General features: G+C 42.6%; 1 protein-coding gene across 3 annotated transcripts in view; it reads right to left on the reverse strand.

Annotated features, from left to right (window-relative positions):
* Positions 1–13,864, reverse strand: part of bbs9 (Bardet-Biedl syndrome 9) — a 328,841-nt gene that overhangs the window by 2,319 nt on the left and 312,658 nt on the right. The window lies entirely within an intron of this gene.

Genomic DNA, 13,864 nt, shown 5'->3' on the forward strand with positions numbered 1-13,864 from the left:
GGAATTCTGTGGGAATGTGACATACAGGTTATCTACAATAACAGTAATAATGACTTTTATATATTTTTATTTTATTTTGTCCAAAGTGATGCACAAGTGTGGCAAGTAGCACATATATTTGTAATTTCTGTGCTGTCAAGAAGGGTGTAGATTTGGGTATAGATGATACGGATGTTTCTACCAATATTATGAGAGTATCATGTGTGTTTAGCGGGGTGGGGGGTTCAGGGCCAATTTGGTCCCTACCAATGTTGAAACCAAACGTATGGTCTTAGCCGTCAAGGAGTCGACTAGACATAAGTGCAATTAGGCTGAGCTTTCAATAAATGCCCAGTTACAAATGTAAGCAGCATGGGAACAGAAGCTACACAACATATTCAAACAAAGCAAGAACCTAATAAGACAATTATTAAAATCAACAAAGCACAGCACTAAGAACATTTAGCGAACACTGAGAGGTGAGATGTTCCTGGAACAGATGGGTAAGAACCTGGATATAAATCAAGCAAACACACAAGGCATACATATACTGCCCACAATAGCCCGATCAATCAGTATGCAACAGGATGTAGAGGACTATAGCACATGTAGATATGCTGACAGAAGCAAGAGGACTTAGGGCCAGACTTGGACCAGAGGAACAGAACAGAGTAAGAGACGTGTTACTGTTAAAAAGGATGTGTATGTGTGTCACAACATCTATATCAGGCTCTTTGTTTAAATGTCACAGCCTACCTAAGTATTGCTGCTGACCATGTCCCTCCCTTAATGACCACAGGCTACTTCCAGCAGTATAACTCATAGCTCATAACCTCAAGGCATATCGCTGACTAACTAGAGCCAAGTCCAGGTGGCAGGGAAACCGGCATAACCGACTGCCTGCTAGTCGCTTAGAGTCATCACCTAGGGTTCATTTTATTGAGACTGTGTTCCCCACATTTTTAATCATGGAAGCCTATTCCACCGTAGTGTGTGTCATAATAACTTAATAAAAATTACAATGAATCCGTTACTAGAAAACAGTTGTGATGCAAGGCTTAAACTTAAACTTGGACTTTTCAATGTAAGATCACTGGCTCCTAAGGCACTATTAATAAATTAAATAATTACTGATTTTAGTCTTGGTGCCCTATGCCTTACTGAGACCCGGCTTAAACCGAATGAATTCATGGCATTAAATGAATCTACTCCAGCTGAATACAGTTATAAGCATAACCCTCGACCAAATCGCAAAGGTGGTGGTGTTGCTGCAATTTTTCATTCCAACCTATGAGTGTCTGAGAAATGTAGTTTTAGCTTCAGCACATTTGAAACTCTTGTTCTTACCCTTGCTGGCTCATCTCTTCATAGCTCTTCAGCCCAAATCACCATTGTTATTGTGTATAGACCGCCTGGGCCGTACAGTAATTTTCTTAAGGAGTTTGCTGAATTTTTTAACAAACCTGGTGGTCAGTACTGACAAAGCTGTTATTGTGGGTGATTTTAACATTCATATGGAGAAAGATAGTGATCCTTTGAAAATAGCGTTTGCAGCTATTCTTGATTCTCAAGGTGTATGTCAGAATGTAGTTGGGCCTACTCATGCCTTTAACCATACCCTTGATTTGATTATTAGTCATGGCATCCTTGGAACATGTATCTATTATACCTCAGAGTCTTCTGCTTTCAGATCATTACTTGTTCACATTAAAAATCCAGTATAGCCTCCCGTCGACCACAGCTCCAAAGTACAGAATCAGACGTTCCATTGCCTCACTAACTACAACAACATTTATGAAACTTCCACAGTCCTTCAGCCTTACATCTGAAGCATCGTCTATAAATGAACTTGAACAGGCAACTGCAAACATGGAAAAATCACTTCGTAGCACACTAGTTCTTGTAGCTCCACTTAAGAAGATAAAGCATAGAGATAAGAAACCTGCCCCCTGGTACTCTGATCATACACATGAACTCAAACAGGCATCACGCAAGCTAGAGTGCAAATGGCGCACAACTAAACTAGAAGTTTTCAAATCTGCATGGAAAGAGAGCCTGTCTAAATACAGACAAGCACTAGTGACTGCTAGGTCTGTGTATCTCTCCAGATTAATAGACGGGAACAAAACCAATCCAAAATTCCTATTTGAATCCGTGGCTAGGTTAACACAGATTTCTTCATTAAACGTGTGTAGTGCCCTATAGAAATGGGTGTTAATATTGCAGGGTGACGTTTGTATTATGATCAATGCACCTGCGTGTGTGTATGGTTTTAATGTGTTCTTTTCCTATGGGTGATCCATATGGGTGATTTTTTCATGTTGCAGTTAAGTTGTTTATGCACTGAATGTATTGGTGTGGCATTCTGTTCAATAGAATTGATAAATTGTATTGTCCTGATGGATACTGTTATAGGGTGTTTTTTTTAAAATTTGTTATCATTTTGAGAGAGTCCCGGAAGAAGGGGTGCGCGTGCATGGTGGGAGGAAGAAGAGGAAGACGAGGGGAGAGCGGAGGAGAGCGCTTGCTGTTGGCTGACGGGTAGCGGAGGAGAGCTTGTATAGGATTGTTTTCTAGGACAAACAGAGGGTAGCTGGATCGCACGGCGAACTGGTCTGATTTGGGGTTCGGACTGTAACATTAGTAATCCGAGTTTCACCGGGGTTTGTTGGGTTGCTGGACAGTCGCAGGGAGCGGCGTTAAGAACAGCGGAATTAAACTGCGTCAGCTGGAAAAGCTACCAGGGAGTGGCATTAAGAACAGCGGAATTAAACTTCCTATGCCATCCGCCGAAGCTAGTGGGACCTCCGCTGGCTGTGGGACCGAGACACTAGCCAGAGCCGTGGATCCATCCTGCCTGCGGGACGTGGGTTTCCTCATCGCTCTGGAGGTGTGAGTATTCCTACCCAGTAAGAGCTCCAACGTGCACCAACTAGCCGGCATAAAGAGCGTGACTCTCTCTCAATACAACCTCTGGGTTCCCCCCCCCCCTTTTTCCTGTGTATTAAATTGATTGTGGGTGTTTTTTGTTGTTTTTTTACATAAAGGAGAACGTTGTGATCGGTGTACGAATTTGTCAAATGTGTTGTTCGTTTACTCTTTAAAAGTGAAATGTGATGGCCTGGGGAAACGTGGAAGGGAATTAAAAGAGAGCATTTTTCCATGTATTTGTACATATTTCTTTTCTTTTATCCCCCCTCCAAATTGAGAGTGTGTTCCGAATCCCCCCCTGCCTTGTGGTGGCCATAAATTATATTATATATAGTAATTATAAGGGGCGTGTAAAAGGCAGGTACTGGAAATTGGGAATATTGGAAATGGGGAAATTATAGGGAATAGCTTAATATTAAGCGACCTATGACCTCTTCCGACATGCACTATCACAAGTTGAGAATCATACCCTAGAAATGTGGATACGCATACAGTGGAGGTGTGCTACACGTGGGGGCTTGTCTGGGATTGTTTTCCCTAAAAGGAAATTACCATCAGTAATACATATATTTGTACACATGATATAATCTAAATAATTGGGTTAGAGATGGATGAGGATCAGATTCAGTTTTGGTGCAGGGAGAAAGGGATTGATGTTGCTCATGCTGTTGTAGTGACTGGAGTACCGATTGACATTTGTGATGTCAGAGTGCATCAGGCGCTGACCACTGTTAAAGCTCTTGGTAGAATAAGACTGAGGGGATAGTGTGTAGATAAAACTGGACAAACACAGTTGTTCTTATTTGAGACTTCCCAAGACATATCTAATGGAACTTTACCCGATGCAGTAGGAGTCCCAGATGAGTTAGGTCCCTGGCCTATCATTAGGGTTGTGAGTCAGTCAGATGGGGGCGATATGGACTTCCAGTGTAAGCTAATTGCTTTCCTGCAACAAGAAGGAAAGAGTCTCGCTGAGGTTCATTCTCTTGTTACCCCACCTGCCCCAGGAGTAAGTTTTGAGCTAGTTGGAACCATAAATTCTTTGGTTGACAAATGCTTGGGGATACCTGCAGAGGTACCAAACTACCGTAAGCTGCGGTTGTTTTCAGGGACACAGCCAGTACCTCTAGGTGAGGAAGAGTTTGAGTCTTGGGCTGAGCAGGCTGCACTTATGTTAGAAGAGTGGCAGGGCTCTGATCACAGTAAGAGGCAAAAGATTGTGGAAAGTATTAAAGGCCCCGGGGCTGATGTTGTGAGGTTTTTGAGGGCCCAAAATCCCCTGTCTACTGCTAGAGATTACCTGAGTGCCTTAGAGACAGCTTTTGGGACCACCGAATCTGCTGCTGACCTCCTAGTCAAGTTTTGTACCACATATCAGCTGGATGGGGAGAAACTTTCTACTTACCTCTTTCGTTTGGATAAAGTTTTTCATGCTGTTATTAGGAAGGGTGGTCTTGAAATGAAAGAGGTGAATCGCATCTGGCTGGATCAGGTGATGTAGTGGTTTGCGAAACCATAGCCATTTACGTTGAAACCAGGTCAGACTTGTCTAGTAAATGGCATACCAAAGTATCCAAGGCAAATAGTTTCTTCACCCATTATGGTTGATCGCCCTGAACTGGAATGCTTCCCAGAGGGATTGCTGGTAAGGCCTGAGATCTAGCCAGCCACTGTGGTGTCTGCAAAAAGGATCACTGTCATGGTAAAGAATGAGTCGTCGCAACCTGTTGTTCTGAGGAGGGGAATGCCAGTGGCACATTTGTTCCCAGTTGATATTGTGCCCACCGTACCCCAGGAAAGTGTTACCCCAAGTGATATTCCACCATCATCATTTAATTTTGGCGATTCACCGGTAAGAATGGAGGCAGAGATTAATTGCCAGAATGATGGAAAGGAAAGAGGTATTTTCGCTCAGTGAATTTGATGTTGGATGTTCAAAGAACACACAACACACTATACGGGTTACTGAACACACACCATTCCGTGAACGATCCCGTGGGCTTGCACCTGCAGATCTTGAGGATTTGAGACAACATTTGGGTAAACTTAAGGATGCTGGGGTTATATCTGAGTCAAGGAGCCCATATGCATCACCCATAGTGTTTGTGCGGAAGAAGAACGGTATTGTAATGGTTGGCATTACAGGGACAGCACTCTCTTGGTTCCACTCATATTTAACTGATCGCTATCAGTATGCACATGTGAACAACGAATCATCCAAGGTCACCAAAGTCACATACGGTGTCCCACAAGGATCAGTACTGGGCCCACTACTGTCGTGATGCAGAAAAATTAATACATGCCTTCGTAACTTCCAGACTGGACTAATGAAATGCCCTTCTTTCTGGTTGCCCGTCTGGTTCCTTACATAAACTTCAGCTGGTACAGAATGCAGCAGCCAGAGTTCTCACAAACACTAAAAAATTTGATCACATCACACTAGTCTTATCCTCCCTTCATTGGTTACCAGTTAAGTCTCGGATTGACTATAAAATACTGCTATTAACCTATAAAGCATTGAATGGCCTTGCACCAGAATAACTTAGTGATCTGCTGACCACATACAACCCCCCACGCTTGCTTTGATCTCAAGGTGCGGGAAGCAGCGAGTAGTTATTAGAGGCACAATGTCACAGTGGGCCTCCGTTCATAGTGGGGTACCGCAGGGTTCAATTTTAGGACCTCTATTGTTCCTAATTTACATTAATGATATTGACACAAATACATACAGTAAACTGGTTAAATTTGCAGACGACACCAAGGTGGGCGGGGTAGCAGATACTAATCTAGCAGCAGAGAGGCTTCAACAGGATCTGGATTTAATTAGCGAATGGGCTGATACATGGCAGATGAAATTTAACACAGATAAATGCAAGGTAATCCATGCAGGGAGCAGAAATATAAAGTACAGATATTTTATGGGTTCCACTGAAATAAAGGTAGCTGATTATGAGAAAGATCTCGGTATGTATGTTGATGCTTCCATGTCTCCCTCTCGCCAGTGTGGGGAAGCAATAAAAAAGGCGAACAGAATGTTGGGTTATATCTCTAGATGTGTGGAGTTTAAGTCAAGGGAGGTGATGTTACACTTATATAATTCCTTGGTAAGACCCCACCTAGAATACTGTGTGCAGGTTTGGTCACCATACCTCAAGAAGGACATTGCTGCCTTGGAAAAGGTGCAACGAAGAGCTACGAGAATGATTCCTGGTCTTAGAGGAATGTCTTATGAGGAGAGGTTAGCGGAACTGAATCTGTTTAGCCTTGAGCAAAGGAGACTAAGGGGGGATATGATTCAGGTCTATAAGATTCTAACGGGTCTGGATGCTGTTCAGCCAAATGACTATTTCAATATTAGTCTAAATACTAGAACTCGTGGCCATAAGTGGAAATTAGCGGGAGAACATTTTAAAACAAATTTGAGGAAGCACTTCTTTACACAGCGTGTAGTTAGAGTATGGAATAGTCTTCCTGCTTGTGTAGCGGAAGCTAAAACCCTGGGTTCCTTTAAATCAGAGCTAGATAAGATTTTAACAACTCTGAGCTATTAGTTAAGTTCTCCCCAAACGAGCTTGATGGGCCGAATGGCCTCCTCTCGTTTGTAAATTTCTTATGTTCTTATGTTCTTATCTGTTAGTTCCTAGGGTAGAAAGAGCTACGGCAGGCTGCAGAGCTCTCTCCTACAGAGCTCCTCAGCTGTGGAACGGTCTTCCACCAGATGTGCGGGTTTCAGGCTCACTCTCAATATTCAAGTGTAGACTAAAAACACACCTATTCAGTTTAGCTTATAGGGACACTAGTTCTAGCTCTAGCTAACTTCTCACTCCCAGTTAAACCTATAGTGTGAGGTGTAGAGCTGGGTGGGGATCAGTTCCATTGGCTTTGGATAAACTGAATTGACAGTGCTGTCACACTAGCTTCACAATTGCTTGTGGGATTGGAGTGCTGACATTTCAGGGACTCCCCATGCCTGCATTCCCACCTGCCTCTCCCTCCTACTTATGCTGCCATAGCCATATCTGCCGTAGCATTGCACTTCATATTGCACTCATCTACGTTTTAGCACTGCCTATAGTCTCCCTTACTTTGACTAATTGCATTTTTTTTCCCCCTACTTCTCCTGGGGGGTGCTGCCGGGAGCAGTGTTGCCAACTTAGCGACTTTGTCGCTAGATTTAGCGACTTTTCAGACCCCCTTGACGACTTTTTTTTCAAAAAAGCGCCTAGCGACAAATCTAGCGACTTTTGGACAATCCTTAGCAACTTTCCAAATGTCGCCAGTACTGTCCTGTAAGCGCGAGGTCTTGCTTTCCCGGTACAGTTACTCATCTCCCTGTGTCTACTCTGATCAGTGAGCGCTAGCTCCGGCTGAAAGGAGCAGCATATTCCCGTGACCGCACGGCAGCTGACATAGATGTGAATGAGCTGCGCATGTGCAAACAGTGTTGCCACGGACAAATCACTTACCTGCTTGTCCTTTGCTTGAAATAAAACTATTTAATTTGACCGTTTCTTCTTATTTATTTATTTTTTCTTCTGATGCACTTATATTACTCACTGTTACAGAGCTTAAGTTCATTCCAGTTTCTGAACTCGTCTGAGATCGTTTACTGCTCAAGCTACATCTGATTGACTGTACGTGATTCTACTTACTCATACACAACGATAAACTTCATTAAACTTATTAAACTCATATACACATAAAAAAACATATATACGTATAATATAAATGTTGTCTGACAGAAAATATGTAACGTAATTGATAGTTTTATATTGTACACGTGAGGAAGGATTAGGGAAAACACGCAGAATGCGAATATGACGTAATTACGTCATCAATATGCAAATATACGCATGATGTCATCTAGCGACATTTGGCGACTTTTCGAGCAGACTTTAGCTACTTTCCATTGAAAGTAGTTGGCAACACTGGCCGGGAGACCTCAATCTATCAAGATGTCCAGCCTCTAGCAATGACGTCCGTGCATCCAGCACGCCGACGTCCGTGCATCCAGCTCGCCGTTCTGCCTGTGTCATCTTCCTTGTATGACCCGCTCCCTGTCTTCTGGTTGCCTGGCGATTGGAGGGAGCGTTGGCACCGGCTTGCCATCTTCCCCCTGCTCCCCGTTTGTGTCTCAAAATTTACTGTATTTGACTCTCACTGCCGGCCCCTGGAGGATGGGCTCCCCCTTTGAGTCTGGTCCCTCCCAAGGTTTCTTCCTTCTAGGGAGTGTTTCCTTGCCACTGTCGCCTATGGCTTACTCAATGGGGGCTTTGGGTGGGGATGCTGAAAAGCGCTTTGAGACGATGTAATGTTGTGATAATGCGCTATACAAAAATAAATTTGTTGTTGTTGTTGTTGTTATTAGGATGTGTGTGGATTACCACACTCTGAATAAGAGAACAATCCCTGATCAGTACACTGTCCCTCGGGTGGAGGATGCATTAGCCTGTTTGAATGGAATTCAGTGGTTCAGTGTGATGGATCTAAGAAGTAGCTATTACCAAATACCCATGAGTGCAGAAGATAAAGAAAAGACTGCTTTTATCTGTCCAGCAGGCTTTTACCAGTTTGAGCGGATGCCAGGGGCCCCGGCCACCTTCCAACGTGTCATGGAAGAGATGGTGGGTGACATGAATTTGTTGGAAGTACTGGTTTACTTAGATGACATCATCATTTTTGGCAAGAGCTTGAAGGAACATGAGGACAGGCTGGTGAAAGTGCTGGACAGGTTAAAGGAAGAAGGTTTTAAAGTTTCTTTGGACAAGTGTCAATTTTGCAGAACCTCTGTCAGCTATGTGGGGCATATTGTCTCTCGGGATGGAGTTGCCACAGATCCCACAAAGGTGGAAGCTGTGAAAGGGTGGCCAAAGCCTGGAAATGTGTCTGCTTTGAGATCATTTCTTGGATTTTGTGGCTACTACAGGTGGTTTGTTAAGAATTTCTCCAAAGTGTGCTATCCATTAAACCACCTTCTGCAAGGCTGTAGCACCAAGAGATGGGGAGGTGGGCATGATGGTCAGAGGCGTTATGCATCCACAGAGCCATTTGGATGATAGTTGTCAACAGGCTTTCGAAGCTCTAAAGTCATGCCTTACTGCAGCACCTGTGCTAGTTTTTGCTGATCCACAGCTCCCTTACATATTGCATGTGGATGCAAGCAGAGAGGGACTTGGGGGAGTTCTCTACCAAAACCAAGGAAATGGTTTGAGACCTGTGGCTTTTGTGAGCAGGAGTTTGTCTCCTTCTGTGAGAAATTACCTAACACATAAATTGGAATTTCTTGCCTTAAAATGGGTTGTTGTAGATAAGCTGCATGATTACTTGTATGGGGCCAGATTTGAAGTTCACACTGATAACAATCCACTTACATACTGTATATTTTGACTATGTCTAAGCTGGACGCAACAGGGCACAGGTGGTTGGCGGCGCTATCAGCGTATGACTTCAGTTTGAAGGGAAGGATGAATATAGATGCGGATGCCTTGTCCCGAATCAGAATCTGAGGTTCCTGAGATGTCGGAGAATGTTACATCTTCAGGTGTGAGGGCATTATGTCAGATGTCACAGACTGGTCCTGCGTCTGTCAGTGGATCCAGACATAGGGCTATTGATTTCCTAGCGATGTCAAAGAGTGAGGTGGAACAGTATTGTAAGAACTGTGCACCCTGTATCCAAAGAAAAACCTTACCTCAGAGAGCTGCTCCTTTGAGCCATCTGGAGAGTAAAATACCCATGGATTTAATGTGCATGGACTTTCTGTCCCTGGAGTCTGATTCCAGCAATGTTGGCAATGTTTTAGTTATCACAGATCACTGGACGAGGTATGCTCAGGCTTTCCCAACATGTGATCAGAAAGCCAGCACAGTTGCCAAAGTGCTCTGGGAAAAATATTTCATTCATTATGGTTTGCCAAGAAGACTTCACTTGTACTAGGGCAGAAATTTCGAGAGCCAGCTGATAATAGGGTTCATACACATTTTTACCAAAAAATTTCCATGACTTTTCAATGACTCTGAGGCAAGTTTCCATGACCATAAGTTCTTGGAAATATCTGCATATTTTTGAAAACCAAAAATCCATATGAACATTTATCAAAGTATTCTTAAACAAAAAATAATGACAAACTATGTGGTTTTATAATAAATAAAAAAAAACATTTAATGTTGCTGACACATCAGCACAATGTGAACCTTGACAAACATCAACTAGCCCCAATTAACATAACTGGGAGGCAACACTGTTTGAAAAATAAATAAATAAAATAGTTCAATAACACTGGCTTAACAAATTATAGCCTTCTACTTCCCCAAAAACAATCTACACACAGTTTATTTTTTAATTTCTGCAAGCTTCTCATCAATAAACTGTTCAATATTCAGCAGATATCCTTTCTTTTAGGCCACTTAAAATTAATAAATTGTTTTACATGACTCAAACTTCTAAAATATTGGTGAGTAGGGGGTTTTATATTTTATATTTTTAGCGAAAAGACGATCGGCAACAGAGATATACTAAAACTAGAAAATTCAACTTTAATTTGTCAGTATCTCAACATTTTAAACTCTCAACAGTTCAAACAATTACAAGAAAAGAGAAACCTTCAAAACAAATGCCTAGTCTAAGTGTTTAATGGTCTTGCCACAGAATGGCCCAATAAAAGCGTCCTCCTGACAATAGCAAAACAACAGCACTTCCATTGTTTCAAACAAGTGCTGTTGTTTTACCTCAATGAGGGTCACTATTATTGGACCACCCTACAAGAGACTACTTGCTCACAGTGCACAGGATATCAGGATTTGGCACATTGACGATCTCTGACAGTTTTTGAGGTGAAAAAAACGGATTTTTTGAAAAATATAAAATATAAAAAAAATCGAGGCAGCACCAAAAAATTGAGGCGGGCGGCCATGTAAAACAATTTATTAATTTTAAGTCTCACGTGCATGTCTAACTGTTTAGCCTGTAAATAGTGGTTCAGACTTTCATCAAACATCACGTACAGTCTTTGCTTCGATATTTCGGACAAAGTCTTTTTCTTAAAGTAAGGGGCCAGTCCAAAAGTACATATGTACGAGCATTTGCGTTCACCGCATGCAAATCTCGTAGCTATGACTGTCGGGGAACATGGCCTGAAATAGCTGGCTTGTGTCTTTGCACGATTTATAAGAATAGTGAGATTTTGCCACCATTAGCGCCCACAATACCTCTGCTGTAAGGGCTTCATTTCTGGACACGGTGTCTGAAATGGTCCCTTGTTTGAAGGTGGACGAGAGGGACGTGCTGCAGGTGGCAGCGGCTCTCACGTTGGCGTTGTGAGGGAAAAAGCCAGTGATGGGGTTGAACGAAGATTCACACGTAGCAGCAGCCTGGTGCTTAGCCCCCTTTGCGTGGCTAGATAGGACTGCCTCTCCCATGTTTGATATGTCGAAAGTTTTACTACACAGTCGACATTTGGCACGTCCTGTGTCCTTGTCTTTTTCAAGCCATGTCTTATATTTATCCAAGTGAAGCCATTTATTGTTAAAGCGACATTTACCCGGCATATTGCGACTGAAACTCCCCCGCCATTATCACAAAACTACATCTTGCGTCTGACGTTTTTAACCCCACCCAGAGCGCCTGCGCGGAAATTTAATGTTTGAAAAAAACACAGGGGTTGCAAGCTGCATTCCAGGTTGCCAAAGATACTGCAGAGAGGAAGAATGCTGGTAATAAGGCAAGATATGACCAGAGGGTCTGCTACTCAGACATTGCACCTGGGGACCGTGTGTTAATACAGAATTTGGGTTTGCATGGGAAGCAGAAGCTTGCTAATAAATGGAGTCCAATACCCTATGTTGTGGAAAGCCAGTTGGCAGACCTGCCTGTTTACCGACTGAAGCCCAAAGATGGAACCCAGAATGTGAAGGTTTTGCATCGCAACCACTGGCTACCACCAAGGGAAGGTGTAAGTTTGGAGCAAGACATAAAAAATGGGCCAGAACTGGAGTCTCGAAGGTTGAGGAAAAGAACTATAAAAGGGGGTTCTCAGCCAAATGTAGGCGCAGATGTTGTGGTACCTGATGCGGAGTCTGGAGCTGTCACATCGACAGATTCAGAGGAGGGCTCTGATTTTGAAGGCTATGGCTATGGGAAGCGGATTGAGTTCCATAATCCTGATATGGGTGTAATGATATCTAAAATGCCAGAATCATGTCCAAGGCCACCAAAGTCAAATATGGTGTCCCACAGGGATCAGTACTGGGCCCACTACTGTTTACCCTATACATGCTACCTCTCTTGGTAACATTATTAGAAATCATGGTGTTGGGTTTCATTGTTATGCAGATGATACACAGTTGTATATATCTGTTAACCCTGATGATACATTACTCCTATCTCTGTTAGAAGACTGTCTATTAGATATCCGGTGCTGGACGGCAAAAAATTTACTAATGTTAAACACAGAAAAAACAGAAGTACAGTGGTACCTCAGAACTCGAACTCAATCCGTTCAGAACTCCGGATTGAATCCTAAAAAGTTTGAGTTCTGATCGAATTTTCCCCATAAGGAATTAGAAGACTGTCTATTAGATATCCGGTGCTGGACGGCAAAAAATTTACTAATGTTAAACACAGAAAAAACAGAAGTACAGTGGTACCTCAGAACTCGAACTTAATCCGTTCAAAACTCCGGATTGAATCCTAAAAAGTTTGAGTTCTGATCAAATTTTCCCCATAAGGAATAATTAATTGGTTCCCAGCCCCAAAAAATTACACCGAAATATGTTTTTTTTAGCATTTAAACATAAAATGAACCGGATAAAACAAGAGGAGCATACACTGTGTTAAACACATCTAAGCACATTTATCAAAACAGTAATTTTTAAAGTAAGAAAATAAATGTATCCAAACAATATGCCCTGCCCCGATTGTCCACTCCTTCCGTGTGCCACGTACGCCCCCTCGTTAACCCCGTGTGGAATCCATGTGTGATCAGCTGTTTCTGGTTGTTGTCATTAGTCCTCTGTATTTCGTCCGCGTTTCAGTTTGTTTCCCCAGTCCAGTCATTGTATTGTCCATCTGCGTTTTACCTGCCTTACCTGTAATTAAACCCCATATACCCCAATACCCTAACATCTGCGCCTTTGTCTCCATTCCGTCCCTGCTGGGTACGACAATATTATTAAAATTAAATATATTAATGGTTTATTATTAATATTAAAATAATTAATAAGAATTATAATAATTAATGTTACTGTATCATTGTCTAAATGTATTTTTACTGTCTAAATATATGTATTCAGCTAGTGTAAACATGCACGATGCTATCACAGCGAATGCGAGGCTGAGACTGAAGCATTACCCTTTGTTTCCGCTGAGAGATGTGCCACGTTACTCATTTCCCCGTGCGTAGGTAGGCGTTCACGGTTTGACTTCTGAGATTCAGATCGAGTTCGAGGTAATTTTTTTTCTAACTGGGTGGTTCGACTTTTAAGAAATTAGAGTTTTAATGAGTTCGAGAACTGAGGTACCACTGTACTGGTAATTGGTCCCAAGGCTGCAAGAAATAAGTTTCACCACCTCAGCATTAGTGGCCTTCCTTCTCTGGAATACTTCCCGTGCCACGTGCAAGTCAGGCAAAGTTAGCTGAGATAAGGGGATTAAATGCGTGCCTAAAATGGTGGTGTAAGAAAGAGGGGTTCAGGTTTATGGGGCACTGAAAGACCTTCTGGAACAGGTGGGACCTGTTCAAGCCGGACGGGTTGCATCTGAACCATAGGGGAACCAGTGTATTGAGGAGGCGTATGTGCAGAATAGTTGAGGAATGTTTAAACTAGGGACTGGGGGGGCAGGGAGGTCAGTTAAGAATTTATGTGGGGAGAGACGGAAAGCCCAAATAAATATTAAAAGTAGACACTGTAAAAGGCCTACCATTAGTGGTCTGTATTTGAATGCTAGGAGTATTAGA

Source organism: Paramormyrops kingsleyae, chromosome 9, assembly GCF_048594095.1.
Source record: "Paramormyrops kingsleyae isolate MSU_618 chromosome 9, PKINGS_0.4, whole genome shotgun sequence".
Taxonomy (NCBI): Eukaryota; Metazoa; Chordata; class Actinopteri; order Osteoglossiformes; family Mormyridae; genus Paramormyrops; species Paramormyrops kingsleyae.